This window comes from Atractosteus spatula, chromosome 25 (genome assembly GCF_055471065.1).
Source record: "Atractosteus spatula isolate fAtrSpa1 chromosome 25, fAtrSpa1.hap1, whole genome shotgun sequence".
NCBI lineage: Eukaryota > Metazoa > Chordata > Actinopteri > Semionotiformes > Lepisosteidae > Atractosteus > Atractosteus spatula.
The window spans coordinates 11,398,300-11,415,341 of NC_142730.1; the positions used below are offsets into that span (position 1 = coordinate 11,398,300).

At 48.6% G+C, this 17,042-nt stretch overlaps 1 protein-coding gene and 1 pseudogene across 1 annotated transcript in view; both read right to left on the minus strand.

Annotated features, from left to right (window-relative positions):
• The window catches only part of LOC148815446 (uncharacterized), a 54,333-nt gene that overhangs the window by 17,872 nt on the left and 19,419 nt on the right, over nucleotides 1-17,042 (minus strand). The window lies entirely within an intron of this gene.
• LOC148815447 (uncharacterized) lies at nucleotides 14,197-17,005 on the minus strand (annotated as a pseudogene).

Consider the following 17,042-nt stretch of genomic DNA (forward strand, 5'->3'; position numbering starts at 1 on the left):
AAGGTTAATGCTAAAATTCTTCCTCAATGCAGAGTTAGCCTTCTCATAATGACCTGATGCTATACCTGATTTCAAATCACAGCTATTGATTGCACATGGGGTAATAAATTGCCTACCATTTATTTTAATGATGGTGCTCGTTTTCCAATAAAACCCAAAAAAAAAATCAATGAACAAAACATCTGATTCAGCATAATCATGTCCGATGTAATAAAGTTTATGATGTGTTTATAGGTGTTAGAGATGAGGCAAGAAGATTTCAAATAGGATCCTGAACAGTGGTCCCAGGAGAAACAAATACAACTCAAATCTCCCTAAATGGGACGAGCCTGCCTTTCACTGCAAACATGAATTGCCGGCGTGTTAAAACTGGAAAGGAAGATACAGGAGTCTCTCAAGAAACTGTCCCAGTACATGGAAATGTTATTGTTGGAGTGTAGAACAAGCTGCCCAACACTGGCGTCTTTCAGGAAACAGCTGGACATGACTCACCAGTCAGGACAGGAGTGAGTTCTTTACACAAAGTATTGTAGGAGTGTGGAATAAGCTACCCAGCCATGTTACTGAAACCTCTTTTAGGGAATGGAAGGATGATGAACTGAGGTGCATCTGACAAGCATTTTCACTGGCGCCTGTGTTATTACTCTGTGAATAATTAATCTAAAATATTCCTACTTTACTATTGTTTATCATTCAGGCCCCGCCCCCTGCTGATCGCGGCTTCTGATTGGCTGAGTCGCAGCTCCGAGCACTTGGCGTCTCCGCCTCCTCCGGCTCCGGCTCGCGGCTGCCCGCTCCGCTGAGGGCGCGAGAGGAGCGCAGCCGTTATTTGTGAGCGGCTGTGTGTCGGAGGAGCGATCGTCTCCCTGCGGCTGATCCCTGTGGAGGCGTGTGGGGCTCCTGAGGCGCGGCTCTCTGCCTCCTGTCACACTGCGGAGAAGAGCCTAGGGCAGACCTGCAGCCCCGCTCCGCGACGGGTCTCTGCTGCTCCCGGGCGCAGGTATTTCCCGCAGCAGTGTGTCAGTCTCACACTCTGACAGCGAAGCTCTCAAGAGAGGTTTTGCCTTCAGACTCAGCGAGTCCGGGTTGCAGCGGCGATGTGCTTCAGTTCCCGCAAAGCACTCTGGGAGGGTTTGCTCCAGCCCGCCGCAGTGACGTCACGGAGGAAGGAGAGTTCCGGCGTGTCTGCTCCTGAGAGGGTGTGTTGGCTCTCCTGAAGCGTGTGGAGTGGGGACTGATAACACACACAGTGAGAAGGAGGGGGCACAGACAGGGAAAGTGATCTTCTTCCTCTGTTAGGTAATGTCATGTCATTCAGATGCAGTGACATCTGTCTTGTGCTTCCTCTCCTGGGTTGCTGTGGATTCAAGAGAATAATCTCTCTTCTCTTGTTGAGGTGGTCCTGTCGTGCTGTAGTGTGAGAGAGTCGTTGACAGTCCTCATAGCTGTGCAGTAATTTCAGCTGCCCAGTGTGGTGTGTGGGTGTGTTTGCTCACTCTGCTGTGGACCTGATTGCCTCCCCTGTGTGTCTGCAGCTGCTCTCTAACACACTGAGTGCAGTGGCGGATGAGGTGTGGGCCTGTAGGCTCACTCAGGCCACAGTCAGAGTGCTCTGCTCTCTCAGCTCCACCTCTGAGGAGAAGGTGAGTCTGACAGAAGGCTGAGCTACATGAGAAGCTGGGACTTTTACTCTCTAAAAGTCTTATTCCTCACCTAGTGTTGTGACGTAGTGACATAGCAGGTGTGTCTGTAATTTGCTGTGTATTAGATGTTGGAAGGTGTGTGTCTGTTCAGGCTAGGTTCATACGTGTGTGCTGTTGTGTTGATGTGAGCTGTGAGCAGTGTTTGATTGTGCAGTAGAGGGGAGAGCCCCTTCAGGGTTCTGCGCTCTGTGCTCTACTTCAGTGTGTCGTCTCCACAGCTAGGGATGCTCCCATCAGGCTGTTGAGGGCCGATTCCCTGTCATTAGAATCGGACGCTTTTTTCTGTTAAAATCATTACAATAAGCCATGTACACGCCTCATGTCCCATGGCTAAGTGTTACCCTGGTTATTTTTTCCCATTAAAATGAACTAGACCACAGGTATAATTTGTTTATTTTTATTAACAAAATAAAATGTAGTGGGCTTATTGTTCAATTACCATAAAATAAACACTACTGACTAAAAGAAATAAAATAATCACTTAAAATAAAATAAAGACTTTTTACTCATCAAACATGCACACAAAAACTTTTATAAATATTACATATACAGTACATTTGGCACATACAGTATATAGCAATAACAAAAAAACAGCTAAAACAACATTAAAGGCTTGTCTTAATCACAACCCATAATTCTAATAAAATAAATAAAATGTTCAATAAGATGTTTAACAAGAAGATAGTAGCCAACTTCAACCAAAAGGAAAGAAGTCAGAATCATTTGGCTCTTTAGCTACCGAGCCTCTTGTTTACTAATCATCGAGGGCAGATTCTTGTTTATGAATGGGAGCAGCTGTGCGTGTGTTGAAGACAATCTGTTCCTCATCTCATGCAAAATGTGCGCTGCTGTGCTGAATAGACGCTCGCTGTCCACACTCGTACAAGCAGCGCAAAGGTAGACCTGAGCTGCTTCTGCCAAGGCAGGGAAACGGCTTGGATTGCTCTTCCAGAAAGCCACTGGCTCTGTGCTTCTTGGGATGAGTTGCTGACTGAGGTGGAGATTAATCTCTGATGCTGTCGAGTCATTCCTGTCCCAACCATCGCTTTTATCTTCATTCAGAATCTCCTCATACGTCGCCTGCAGAGATCCTGCCCGTAGTTTTTTCGGCTGTCTTGCTGTGCCTGCTGTAAGGCTCCAGTGTTTTAAGTGTTGCCGTTATTGATGACTGAGTGAGAGTCGGTTTGCTAGTCGCCACAGCTCTTGCACTTGCTAATTGTTCACACTCTGCGTATTCTTTTTGGTGTTGAGTTCTCAAATCTCTGATGAGGTTCATGGTGTTGAACGTTCTTGCCGGTGATCTCCCACGAGCGACTTCTTTTGCACATGTATTGCAAACTGTAAATTCTTCGTTTTTTGTAGAAGTGTGGAAAAACTGCCAGACTGGCGAGGACATGTTGCTACTGTATGTTCAGGTAATGTCGGAAATGTAGTCATCGCAAAATTGGTTTTTGAGATTGGTCAATTTAGAGACCACCGATCGAGTCATTTGGAATGAAAATCGGCTGATATCGATCAGCGGCTGATCGATGGGAGCATTGCTATCCACAGCTAACATGTCCTCTCAGTGCAGCTGTACAGAGCAGCCTCCTGAGCTCAGTGCTCACTGTCCTCTTCTCCGGTGTCACAGGCCTTCCTGTACCAGTGTGTCGGTGCGGCTGCCCAGCACCTCTCTCAGCAGGAGACTGTGAAACAAGCGCTTCAGGACAGTGTGAAAGAAGCAGGTTTTGAGAATCCTGTGGAGAGAGAGGTGAGGTGATCTGTTCCCACTCCTCACACACAGACTCAGGGCTTCTACTGCTGTTGACGACAGCCATGAAAACCGGAAGTCTCTGAGCGATTCCTTTCTACACGACTGATGGACAGACGCGGAGCATCTAAAAGTATGAGGACAGATGGGGAGATTTTCAAAGCACTTTTCCGTAGACAAGCATTTTCTACCTTTTTCAGAAAGTCACAGACTGTAGAGATATGTCATTCTAGAAACGGACAACATATGAATGGAAGTAAACATTAAACCAGTGTTCAAACTGCTTTATTGAGTGTAGGTTGTGTACTGCCTGAGCCTATCCCAGCAAGCAACAGCACAAGGCGGGGTACACCCCGGGCGGGATGCTAGTCCTTCACAGGGCACACAGACACTCACACCAGGCTAATGTTACCACAGGCCAATTAACCTACCAGTATGTCGCTGGATTGTGGGAGTAAACTGGAGCACCTGGAGGAAACCCAGGGAGAACACCCAAACTCCACACAGCAATCACCCCAGGACTTGAGCTAAAACTAGTTTTACTGGTCATTTGATCACCAGAGAGGAAGGAAATTTAAAGATCACAGTTAAGGTTTTTATGTTTAAATTTGCTATTAAGAACAGAAGACTATAGTGTGAACTTCATAACTGCTTTCTGCAGACTTGACTAACCTGCTGGTACATTCTGTAAGGTGTGTGCAGTCAGGATTTATTCCAGTGAGTTTTTCACTCGTTGCAGGGTCTGCCTGGGCTGTCTGTGAGTGAGCAGCTGCTTGTCCCCCTGTAGGAGCCCAGCGTCAGACTGAGCCTGTGCCGCAGTGTGGGCATGATGGCACAGGCAGTGCGCAGCGCCAGTCCCTCCAGAGCTCCCAGCTTCCCTGCCAAGGCCGAGCTCCTGGCGACAATGATGGTCAGTGTGTCTGACGCAGCCGCCTGTCTGCTGTTTTCCCACACGGATGCTCTGACAGTCCTTACTGTCAGTAGAAATCAGAGGGGAGAGAGGTGCCCTCGCTCTCTTCCTCACTGCAGCTGCACACAGTCTCTGGATTCTCAGCTGTGCCTCTAGATGAGCACAGGCCCTGTCCTGGTGTCTTTTGATGGAGGGAAGTGGGGTTTACATTTCTCTCCCATCTCTTCACAGGCGTTTGTTAAAAAGCAGCCCAGTGATGCCCTGAGCTGAGCTGTCTGTCTGCAGGCCCTGCGTGCCTGTTCCACACTGAGGTACTGTTTCCTGATGAAACTGCCTTCACTTCTTCCATTTCTTCACAATTACATTTTTAAGTGTGCTTGAGGCAGATGGGCATTATATTTGATGCAGTAAGTGCCATTTCCTAACATCAATATGTGGTGCATCAACTGCAGTACTCCTACGTCTAAAACAATACATTCAAAATATATGATATGATGTAATGTCAGACCTTGATAATGGCTTCCATAGGACTGGCCTGTGGTCATGCTTTTTCTAAAAGAGCTATAGTGACAGGTTGTATAGTTCCATCTGTTTACATCATGATGAGTCTTGAGGAAGAGCTGCTAACAGTGTCCTGTTGTTCCTTGTCCCACTGTAGGTGCAGCCCAGAGCTCCCTGCAGTACAGAGCACCTGACTCATGTGCTTGTGGAGGATGTGCTGCTACTGCCTCTGCAGGATCCCAGGGGCCCTGAGCTCCAGGGAGGACTGCTAGACTCAGCTGCTGGTGTTGGGTACAGGTGGCAGACGGTGTCTTAAGAATACCTGCTCATGCATTGTGGAACCTGTGAAAATTCACGATGGCTGTACATCCTTTTGCAGAGCACAATCCCTGACACATGTGCTGTATCCTTTTCTTAAAAATGACTGATTTCCAAGGTTTGGAAAAGGAGGCATTAAGTTGGAAAACGTATGGAAATCTTAGTATCAAAATAATGCTGACCCAGTGAAGTTCATTGCACACAAATATATTGGTGTTAAACAAAAATACACTCAAGCTGACCTCCGAAATCATCCTCCCGAGAAACGCCGGGCTGTTACTCATGTTGGTCTGAGACAGCAGTTGGCTGGGGGTCAGAAAGTGGCTCAGCCAGTCATGCTGAAATCTACCTGTGTCAAGATAACAGAAGGAGGCAGAGTTCATTTCCAATTTGTGATTTCAGTTACATTGAAGTTCATATATATTTAATATTTAAATGAATGATTAAAGATTTGCCATTCGTGCCCGATCACTCACACGTGAACACAGTCGACTGATTCCTGCAGCTCACCTTCACAAACAGAGTGTGATGAGACTGTCAGCAGCGGAGAGCTCTCATGATGGTGTAATATTTCCATCCAGTCCTCAGTGTTGTCTGTTGAGTTGAGCTAATATGGACGTGATTTGGACTCATGAACAATAAGTCTTCACAACTGTCTTGTCTTTTAAATTCGACAGTTCATTGCAGGGCATCAATGTTGATAAGCAGGCGAGCATAAAAACAGAATTACAGAACCTCTTCAGAACCAAACTAAGCTGTTCTCTGAGAGTCACACTAAGCAATTGCTATTTTAAACATTTGTATTTGAAATCAGTGATCAGTATGAGTTTTAAACTTACGAGACATCTAGCCAACAGTAATGTTTACAATTTGACAGCGACACGTTGATGACACAAAGGGTTCAAACGATATTTATAGTTACAGTCAAACCTCAATCCTGCTGGGCAAGCTGATCAGAATTCGCCAGATAAGTTTGATAAAAATGTTGGAAAAAATAATACTACCTAACAGAAAAATGTCGTAATTAGCCAGATATTTTTTTTGCTAGAAATCATTTGAGTAATCTAGTTTCTGCAAAAATATATTTAGCCACAGCTAAAAATATGAGTAAATTAGAAAAATGTAAACAATGTAAACTACAGACTAGCTATTGCTGTATTATAGCTTTAGTCATCAGTTCAATACATCTGAGGAACAAAAGCAGCACAAATACTACTTTCTGTGGCGTTAAAAGAAACTCACAGTCTGTTCACAGGTAGGGCTGCGATTCCTTGTGGCTGGAGCGGTTTTTTACTGTGTAGGCTACTCGGAGTGCTTGCAATAAGGAAAGTGGTGTCTGAAGTGTGTGAATCGTTACTTTCAGTAACTGGCACCTCCTCAAACAGAAATGACTTAGACAAAAGCTGTCCTATATTCAATTTCAATTCAATTTAATTTATTTTTACATAGCGCCTTTCACAACAAGGTTGCCTCCAGGCACTTAACAAAGCTGTGTGACAACACATGATGTTACAGCAGGGTGCGAATTATATCTTGGCATCAGGGGGAGCTCACCCCTGGTTTGGGGGGGGACGCATCACGCGTGAAAGGCCAGTCAACTAGCGCATACAAAGTGAGCACTGGATTCTATAGTTATAGTTTAACAGGAGTTACTCTTACCTTACAATAGAAGTGACCACAGAGGCCTGGGCTCAGCTGTCTGTGGTGTCCGTCCTGTTGCCCATGAAGTGGACGAGCGGTGGCCTGCTTTACTCCAAGATGATACAAAAGGCAGGGATCGAATCTCTCCAAAGGAGGTCCATTCAGATCAACAAAAAGAAGTGAGGAGAGGCTTCGTTTTCTCTTAGTGTCACTCAGGGCAGAGAACCCCCGCTCGCAGTCGGCTGAGGTGGCGAGGCACGTCCGGCCTGCTGTGGAGTTTTCCCAGCGTCTGTCCTGATGCTTTGCCTTATAATTTCCAGTCGCGGAATTCCTCCCCTGCCTCTCTGACGGGTTCGCCCAGTGCTTTAGCAAGCGCACCAACTTCACCTTCCCCGTAAAGAATTAAGACCTCACGATCCTGTGGCCAGAAGCCCTTATCCAGCGGTTTCAGCATCTGGACTAATTCAGATTCCGAGTCGCTTTGTAAGGCTATTGATCACAGACTGATAGAACTGGAGCCGGTTTATCTTTCCTGTACCCTCTGAGATGTCAACATCTTTAAACATGTCCAGTGACGAGCGCTGCTTGGCCTTCACTGCGGATTGACCGCCGGTGTCTTTCCTGGCTGTCAAGATATCGAAGGTCTGCTGAATGTGGCAACTGGACTCCACCAGAGATGTGTCTCTGTTTCGGAGTTTCAGGGAGAGGCCCAGCAGCTCACGGAGAGCGTCTTTCATAGATGCCAAATCAGCAACAGATGAGGAGTTAGTGAGGTGTTTGTGTAGTCCCTTGTGTTTCTGTCTCTCAGTGGCACTGCGTGATGCATCCTCCCTCGCTTGCTGTTTTAAAATGGTGTGCTAATGCAGGGAAATCTTTCCATACTGCTTTTAAAGTATTAAAACTGCTTGCCACCCATCTAATATTCAAATCTGGCCAATTTTCAAAATCTGCACATTTAGATCTGCGGCTGCTTTCTCAAGCATCCGAGCGTTCTTAGTCGATTGGTAATAAAGTGAATATAGTTTTGCGATAAAGAATTCGAAATGGTTACGCCCAGCCACTTCTTTGAGAGCATCTTGGACTGCCAGTTCACGGCGATGTGCCAGACAGTGTATGGACTGCACTTTAGGAAAGTCACGCTTTAGCCTAGCAGTCAGTCCAGAGGATTTGCCAGTGAGCACTGCAGCCCCATCAGTGGCTATGCTGATGAGATATTTCTTCATGAACTCATCATCAAAACCCACGTTACTAAGGCTCCCTCTCAGGCAACTGTAGATTGATTCTGTGTCTGTGCCATCCGTCAGCTCTGTGATGTCCAAAAATACATTGTCCACATCCCCTTTCCCACTCTCATCGCATCTCATGTATATGATGAGATGAGCACGCCCGTTCACTGTGCTTTCATCAATAGTGAGGCTATTTTGTGACTTAAGTTCTTTTATACTCGACACAAGCTTGTTCTGCATTTGCTTTGCAATATGACCTATAATTTCAGCACAGGAACGGTCTGACTTATGTACAGTGCCTACTTTGGCACCATTAAGCTCCGGTTACATTATTGTGGGCAGATCTGAATGAACCTGCAGTTTCTTGAATTAAATTCAAGTACCTTGTTTGGGAGAATTTCTTTTTGCTTTGTCTCTTCAATATCAACGGCCCTTTTATGTGATAAGCTATCATGGTGTTTATATATTTTTTTCCGCTTCTGGTTCTGCAAAGGCCTACTCACATCTCCATGAATCCACTCCTCAGATAAATGCATGCCAAGTGCTTTTTCTGACAGCAGAAGACTCTTTGCATCTCTGCACAGTGTGCATCCCAAGTTTCCATTCTTAACGAAAAGCCATGGGTTACGTTTTTCCACTCTGTCCACTGCTGGCTGGTCCAGTTAGCTGGTAGATCGGTGCCGACTGGGGTCACAGAGGGACCAGCCTCTTCCTCTGGGGAGCCAGTGCTGCTGGTGGACGTATTCGGAGGGGCAGGCCAGGCAGGCGGGTCAGCAGCTGAACTGTCTGACGAGCAACCACTAGCAGCAACAGTCAGATCGCCCATTTTGGGTTGTTTTGTGAACCCAAAATTAGCGAGTACAGTTCCCTGTCTTCTCTTGGGCATTATCGTCGTTTTTCAGAAATATGTATTGAAAACTGAATGTCATTGGAAAGTTTCTCTGCAAATTTACTGTGCACCTTTTTTTTTTGAGAAGACGTAACCAAGAGTGACTTGTTAGCTTTTATCTTTGTCATGTGAAAAGGAACGTTGCCTACTTTTGTAACAGCGCCACCGTGTAACAGAGGAGAGGAACCCAAAACTCCTCAGTAAGGAGAAGAAAAACCTCTGGGGGTCCAAGGTCAACTGGCTGCCCAACCCCTCTGGGCATGTTAACATTATACAATTCAAAAAAAGTACTAAGTGTGGAGTATTAAACCTTCCATCATGTCCTTCTGTGTGACAGTACTCCATGCAGATCCCTGTAGACCAGCAAATTCTCCCTAAACGATGGCTATATTCGTGATGTCCCCCTTGGATCCGTGGCACCAACCGGACATGTGGGGAGAAGAATAGGATAGTTTGGTCAGAACAGATGTATCTACCTGGCAGGCCAACACAGAGACACACAATGGCATGTACAGCAGCACCAGCAGCCATAACTGCTGATGTAAGGTGTGAGTAGGCTAGGCTGAAGTAATAGGTTTTCAGTCGGGATTTAAGTCCTGAGATTGACTTGGCATCCCGTACGTAGGCTGGCAGATTGTTCCATAAACTAGGGGCCCTGTAGCTGAAGGCTTTACCTCCAGCTGTTATTTTATTAATACAGTACGTGGATTAAGAAGAAGACCTGCATTCTGTGATCTAAGTGGGCGACTTGGATTGTATACATTAATCAGCTCCATTAAACAGACAGGCACCTGACCTCTGAGAGCCTTATAAGTAAAAGAACTTTGAAGTCTACCCTGTACCTGACAGGAAGGCAATGGAGAGAGCTAACTATACAGTAGGTGTGTTTGTACTTTCTACTCCTAGTAACAAATACACAAAACCGCGTTTTGAATTCGCTGTAAGGTGTTGAAAGTGCGATAGGTGCTCCCTGATAGTAGGGCATTATAGTAATCTAATCTGCTGTATACAAAGGCATGTATTAGTTTCTCTGTGTCTTGAGTGGAGAGAAGATGCCTTAGTTTTGCAATGTTTCTTAACTGTAGGAAGCACACCTACGATAGTGCATTAACATGAGAGTTAAATGAGAGTCTTGTATCTAAGATGACGCCTAGATTACGTGCCGAATCTTGGAGGCAAAAGAGTTGAGTGACAAAAGGTTTTCACATATCCAAGTCTTTAATTCATTAATGCAATTAGCTAAAGTTACAATTGACGAGTTGGGTGATTAGTTACCTAACTCTTAGTAACCATTAGTCTAGTTACAATGACTCACCTAATCCAAACGTGGATTTGTGCCAGATCAGTGAAATACTGTAAAAAGGTGGAGATGAGCGGTTTGCTCTGTTTCCATTGGTGTCTGTGGTGACTTGGTCGAGGCATGACTGCGCACAGCATCTAAAAAGGGGGCGGGGCCATGGGGAGGTCAGTCCTGCTGGGATTCACTTTCGGGATTTATATTGCACTCAAGCCAGAGGGCTAAATCTCTCCGTGTGTAATTGACTTTACACACTCCAGTCATCTTCTTACAATTATTACTTATTTCATTTTATTTGAAGTATTATATATTTAAGTCGGTGAAAATTTTGTTTGAAGTATTACATATTTACTTATTTAATTCCTGTTCATAACTTTATTTTATTGTTTAAGTTCTGCAAAATAAAAATGTGCTTAAAATGTTCGACATGCACTTCAGTTCAATGTGAACAACACAGTAGCCAACCAACAGTTAATAATAACCTAATAGTTAACTCCAGGCAATAAAAAAGTTGTACTCCTTTTAAACCATGTTCTATTGAAATTATGAGAAAACTATCTATATCGTGATATACATCGTTACCGTGCAAAATTAAAATTATGCTGGGCAAACAATTTTTTTAAGTTTAAAAAAAGAAATTGAAAATATGATACTGTAGCGTTTTGGAGTTCACACAGGATAAAGGACAAGTGCGGAAGAGATGGCGAAACAAGCAACTGCTTTTATTCTCTCGTCAAAACAAAGACCAACACAGGATTTACACACACACATAAGGGGACCAATGGAACAGATACACAGTTTAGGGTGGTAACTCGTTAACAGAAGACTACACACTTACAAAGCTACACAAAGCTACACAGGACACTTAAACTAATATAACACTCTTTACAACTCCCAGCCTGCTTCGCAATACCCTGAGTGCCTAGGTGCGCTTCCTCCTCACCATCGGGAGAGGGCGCTACACTGCCCCCACCTGAAGTGTCTGGTGTCCCGCCGACATCGAACACCCCCCTCAGGCTGTCCTCATACTCGGCTAAAGGCTGTGGAACTCTGCGTGAGCGGCCGCCCCATTGTCAGCCGACTCCGACCCCGGCTGCTCCTCCGGATCCTCCCCGCGGGGCTCTTCCTCCCGAACCCGGTAGGGTGCCAGCCGGTCTCGGTGCAGGACCACCACTCTCCCCCGTGTTCGCAACCGGACCCGGTAGCAGACCTCGGCCACCGCCCCGAGGACCTCAGCCTCTCTGAGGCCTTTGCGGCGGCGCGGGCTATACCCCCAAACCTAGTCCCCGGGCTGGAAGGCAGGCTCCCTGCAGCGCAGGTCATAGTACCGTTTCTGCCAGACTCCCGCCTGAATCAGGTGGGTCCGGGAAAAGCTGTGCACCTGCCGCAGGTCCCACTTGTAGTCTGGTCCAGCCGGCGGTGCCGAATCGTCTCTGGGCAGCGGGCCGAAGACCAGGTCCACCGGGGTTCGCATTTCCTGGCCCAGCATGAGCAAGGCCGGGGTGCACCCAGTAGATTCCTGGACCGTGGTCCGATACGCCAAGAGCGCAAGGTGGAGGTGGCCCCCACCCGCTTCATAGGAGCCCCCACCTGGTGTTGTTGGAGGGGGGCCCGAGAGCGCTTGGGGGGACCCTTCTGCGCCACGCACACCGCCCACATTCGGCAGTACCAGTCCACGTCCCGGTGGCAGAGACCCCAATAAAAGTGGCCTCGGAAACACTGCAGGGTTTTCTTACAGCCGAAATGCCCCACGCCTGGCTGGCCGTGCACCGCTCGAAGCACAGCCCCTCGGAGCGACTGTGGTACCACCAGCTGCCACCGGTTCTCGCCACTGGAGGGTACCCACCACCCCTGGCGCAGCACCCCGTCCCTTACCTCCAAGGCCTCCCACAGGGAGCAGAGGGCCTTGAGGGACTTTGGGTGCGGGGCAAGCTCCTCCGGCACAGGCCGCGCTCCTGCTGCCTTCCAGCGGAGCACCGGCCCCACGTCAGGATCAGCTGCCTGTTGCTGCGCCAGGTCTGACAGGCCCACCCCCAGCGGCCCCTCCATGGCCATGGCCGCAGCGCTCACCTCCGCCACGGTGTGGACGGCCCCTTCACGCTGCTCCCGCTGGGCGCAGTAGCGGCAGTCCACGGCCTCACGGTGTGCCGCGAGAGAGCGTCGGCATTGAGATGGCAAGATCCCGCACGGTGCGCGACAGTGAAGTCATACTCCTGCAGGACCTCTATCCATCGCGCCATCTGCCCCTCCGGCTCCTTAAAGTGGAGCAGCCAGGTGAGGGACACTTCATCGGTCCTCAACCAGAACTGGGTCCCGAACAGGTACGGCCTGAAGTGGCGGACCGCCGCCATCACCGCCAGCAGCTCGCGACGGGCAACTACACGCTCCCCATCTGGCCCCTCCTGCGCCAACAACACGCCCACCCTCAAGTCACTCACGTTGGTATCCAGGATATACAGTAACGGCGGATCGGGGTAGGCCAGCACGGGGGCCCCCCCCAGGGCTTTGCGTAACCGGCCGAAAGCCGTCTCAAAGCCTGAGTCCCAGTCGAAATGGCGGCCCTTGTTGGTGAGGCGGTGCAGCGGGGCAGCGATGCTGGCAAAGTCCCGGACGAACCTCCAGTAGTACGAGGCCAACCCCAGAAAGCTCCGCAGCTCCGCGGCGGTGTGGGGAGTCGGCCAACCTCTCACTGCGGCGACCTTACCTGGGTCTGTAGCCACCCCTCGCGGTCCAACAACATGTCCCAGGAAGGTCACCTCCCGCCGCAGGAGCTCGCACTTGCGGGGGTTTGGCCTCAGGCCAGCACGGCGGATGCAGGCAAGCACTGTCTGGAGGTTCGTCAAGGCCTGGTTGAAACCCCGGGCATGAACCAGCAGGTCGTCCAGGTACAGCACACGCTGGTTCCGGGGGACCGATGCCAGCACCCTCTCCATCAGCCTCTCGAACGTCGACGGGGCATTGCACAGGCCAAAGGGCATGACAGTAAACTGCCAGGGGCCCTGTCCGATGGAAAAGGCCATCTTCAGGCGAGCATCGGGAGCGAGCGGCACCTGCCAGTAGCCGCAGCGGATGTCAAGGGAGCTGAACCAGGTCGACCCGGTGATGTATCCTCGGCAGGGGGCAGAAGTCTTTCAGGGTGACCTCGTTCAGCTTGCAGTAGTTCACGCAGAACCTCCACGAGCCATCTTTTTTTCGGACCAGTACAGCTGGCGCCGACCACGGGTTCGCGGAGGGCTAAGTCACCCCCACTGCGGACATCTCCTGGATCTTTTCCTCGGCGGCGGTCCCCGGTGGGACGTCGTGTTGGATGAGGGCAGTGCAGTTGCAGTCCTCACCTCTCGCTGCAAAGAGGTCCTCGTTCTGGGCGAGTACCGCTTGGAGCCGCTACCGCTGGTCCCGATCGAGGCCCTCGCAGCTTCGCTGGTAGAGGTTCTCAACGGCGCGCCTCGCTTCCACTCAACGCTTGGCCCCCGCCACCACCGCCGCCTTGTCTGTTCCCCTGGTGACTCAGGGGCAGGATCCTGCACTCTCGCTCCCCGGCTCACAGGCCTGGTCCGCCCCGGCACCACTGCCTCTTTTCCGCCAGCTCCGGCAAACCCGTGTCCCTCGGCCTTCGCCGGGCCTGCCCTCCACCAGGTGAAGTCGCTCTCCCTGCCACACCAACTCCTGCCGGGCCAAGTCCAAACTGGCCCCTGCCCGATGCAGCATGTCCAGCCCCAGGATGCAGTCCTCCTGGATGGGTGTGAGGTAGCAGGGGTGGCGCACCATCGCTGCACCCAGACAGATGGCAAGCTGTCCCGTCACGGTCCTCATCCGCAGGCCGGAGGCCTCCAATCCTGGGGGGTTGGTACCCTCAGTGTCGGGGAGGACGCCCGGCCGGAGTAGGGTTACCGATGAGCCTGTGTCGAGCAGGGCCAGGCAGGGTTGGTCCTCGATTCGGTAGTGGAGGTACAGGCCCCGGCTACAGCGGGTATCCCCGGTGGGGGAGAAACACGACATCAGTGGCGACCGGGCCCAGTTGCTCTCCTGGTCGGCGCCGCCACAGGGCCAGCCTTTCCCGCATCAGGTCTGGCGCCTCCTCCACGCCGAAGCGCAGCCGGAGAGCTGCTGCCAGCGCCGCGTATTCGCCTCGGTCCTCCTCCGGGACATCCAGGAGCAACTGGCAGGCCGCTCCTTCCAGCGCCGCCGCCAGGAGGCCGGCCATCTCCCGGCTCCAGCCATTCGTCCGGGCCGCGAGCTGGAACTGCGCCTTGTATGTCTCCCAAGGCGCTTCCCCATCGTAGTGACCGGGTCGCAACCACGCCGCGGGTGTAGGAACAGCTGGCTGGCTCCGGCAGGGAGGGCATCTCCTCTCTGGGGCACCCGCTGGGCGGCAGTAGCGGGCAGTCGCCCCAATTCTACCGACGGGACCACTACTGAGTAGCCCTGGTAAGGGCTGTGGCCACCTGTCACACCCAGGAGTTGCTCAGGCTCCGTGTGTGCTGCCGGTGGGCTCGGTCTCTTTTAGGGTCAGCCAGCGCTTGACAGAATCAGCTAGTGTCTGCCACAGGTTGTCCATCCTGCCCGCTTCTGACACCAATGTAGCGTATACAGGTTCTCTCAGGACAAAGGACTAGTGGAGACGTGATAAGTAAACCAAAAACCGAACGCAGGATATGCATACACATGAGGAGACTGACGGAACACATACACATCGTTAGGGTCATCCTTACTTAACAACAGGCTATACACTTATATAGCTACACAGGACACTAAAACTACTATGACACTATTTACATATGCAGGGTCAGCTGCTGGTCATCGTGCCTGGAATAATCACAGAATAAGTCCGACTCACAACCCTCGCGCTCCCAGTGGACGACCTTCAGTGATGCATGCCTTCCCCATGTTTATATGGAGCACAGAACTACTTGCAAGCAGTTGACCAAATCAAAGTTGATATCTGTCGAGAGACTGATAGAGAAAATAGAGTACAAATAATATTCACTAAACGCAAGGCATTTGAACTCATCGAATTTGAACTCATCTGCACGTTTCATAAAAATGTCGGATAAAATCCACAAATAACCAAACAAGTCAAACACAAATAAAAAAAAAATCAGGTTCTGCAAAGTTACCGCTACCCCAAGAAACGTTTAACTGAAGAGTTAATGACAAAGATTAATTCTAAATCAAGTGCTGACCAAAGTGAGCACTTAGAATTCATCTTCGTCATGAACTGTCCAGTTGTTGTGCAAATAAACTCTGCCGCCATATTGTGACTAAATAACATACAACGCAAAAGTTGTAACATTATTAGACACTAGATAGCAGCAGAGTTCATTGGCACAAGTGCTTGGTAGAGAATGCACATGGCTCAAAAAAAGAACGTGTTTATTAAACTGCATCACCATACTTTTTTGAAGGTGAAAAAACATCCATTAGTTTCTCACTCAATATATGAACAATCAGTCTAAAAGATATTCTTGTACCAAAATGACAAAAATAAAAGTGCAATTTAACCTGAGACTTTTTAATTTCTTAAGTGAAATGGTGAACATTCTATCATAAGTACACTCAAAACTCATATTATCATCTTATATGCTTATATACAGTGTATAAAGGTACAGACTTGGTCAGATGGCCTTTAAATGCGTACTGTGAATAAGTATACCTTACCAAAAGTTTTGAATGGTGAAATATGCACATATTTCTTATCTGGGTAGTCTGTAGGTTGACAGACTAAAATACTAAATTATGTCCATTACCCATATTATATTACATATTACTTTCCAAAATTTTGTTCATTTCACACCTGAAGTCAGGATAGCTATCATAATGAATAGACACTCTCAAATACCAGCCACATGTATGTGCCATAAGTCTTCTCTCAAATCCTTGCATATCAGTGAAGTCAACAGTTACAGTCTTGCCAAGAAAGAGATCTGAGCCTGTGTTTCCTTCCATCACACTCTCGCAGGTATGTTGTAATATGCTTTGATATTTCCTTTTCCTGTGCATTCATTGTGCAGGGAAACTTCAGTGACCACATGCTTTTCCTTGCCGTTGGCTGCAAGTTTTCATACACAGCTTCCATTTTCTCAAGGGCTTTGCTGAGGGGAGTGAGTACACTTTCCCACTGTTCGATAACATAGTGTAAGCAGGCTCTTGAGTAAGGGTTTTGTGAGCCAGTTCTTGCAGAATTTGTTCAATGTTGTGTGCACTTGGCATTCTTCAGCAGCTGTAGTTGTCCAAGATTTCCAGTAATTCATCTTGGCCAGAACTGTTGAAGTCTCTGCGACAACATTCCAAGGTATAACGGTCAGATTCTGAGACATACTTTAGAAAATTGTCAACAAGATCACTCTTCACATATCCAAGAGCTGCCTGTTCCAAGATTACAGGAGCAAGCTTGATGAGCAAATACTTCTCTTTCTGCCAACCAAAAGAAATAATTCTACCTATACTCTGCCACTTTTTCTTGCCATAGTCATGTCGGAGAAATGGTATCTTGAAGTGCTACCTGTTGTACATTGTTAATAGAATTCATGCCAGAATTCAGAGAGGGAATCTCTGAGAACGCCTCCCTCATCATATCCATTCTCATATTGCCCATTTGATAGTAGAAGCTTTACTTGAATTTCTGATTGAGTATATGAAAGGTGTTCCTCAGTGAAATGTTCAATAAGCTCAGATAGTATTTGGCTGCGATGGACAACAAGAATTTTTTTGTCTGGTTCCCTGAGTTCTTGTGCCAGAGGCAAAGTGTCTTCTAGACTTTGTTCTCCCATCTCAGAGAGGTCTCCATTGAAAATTGTAATGATATTA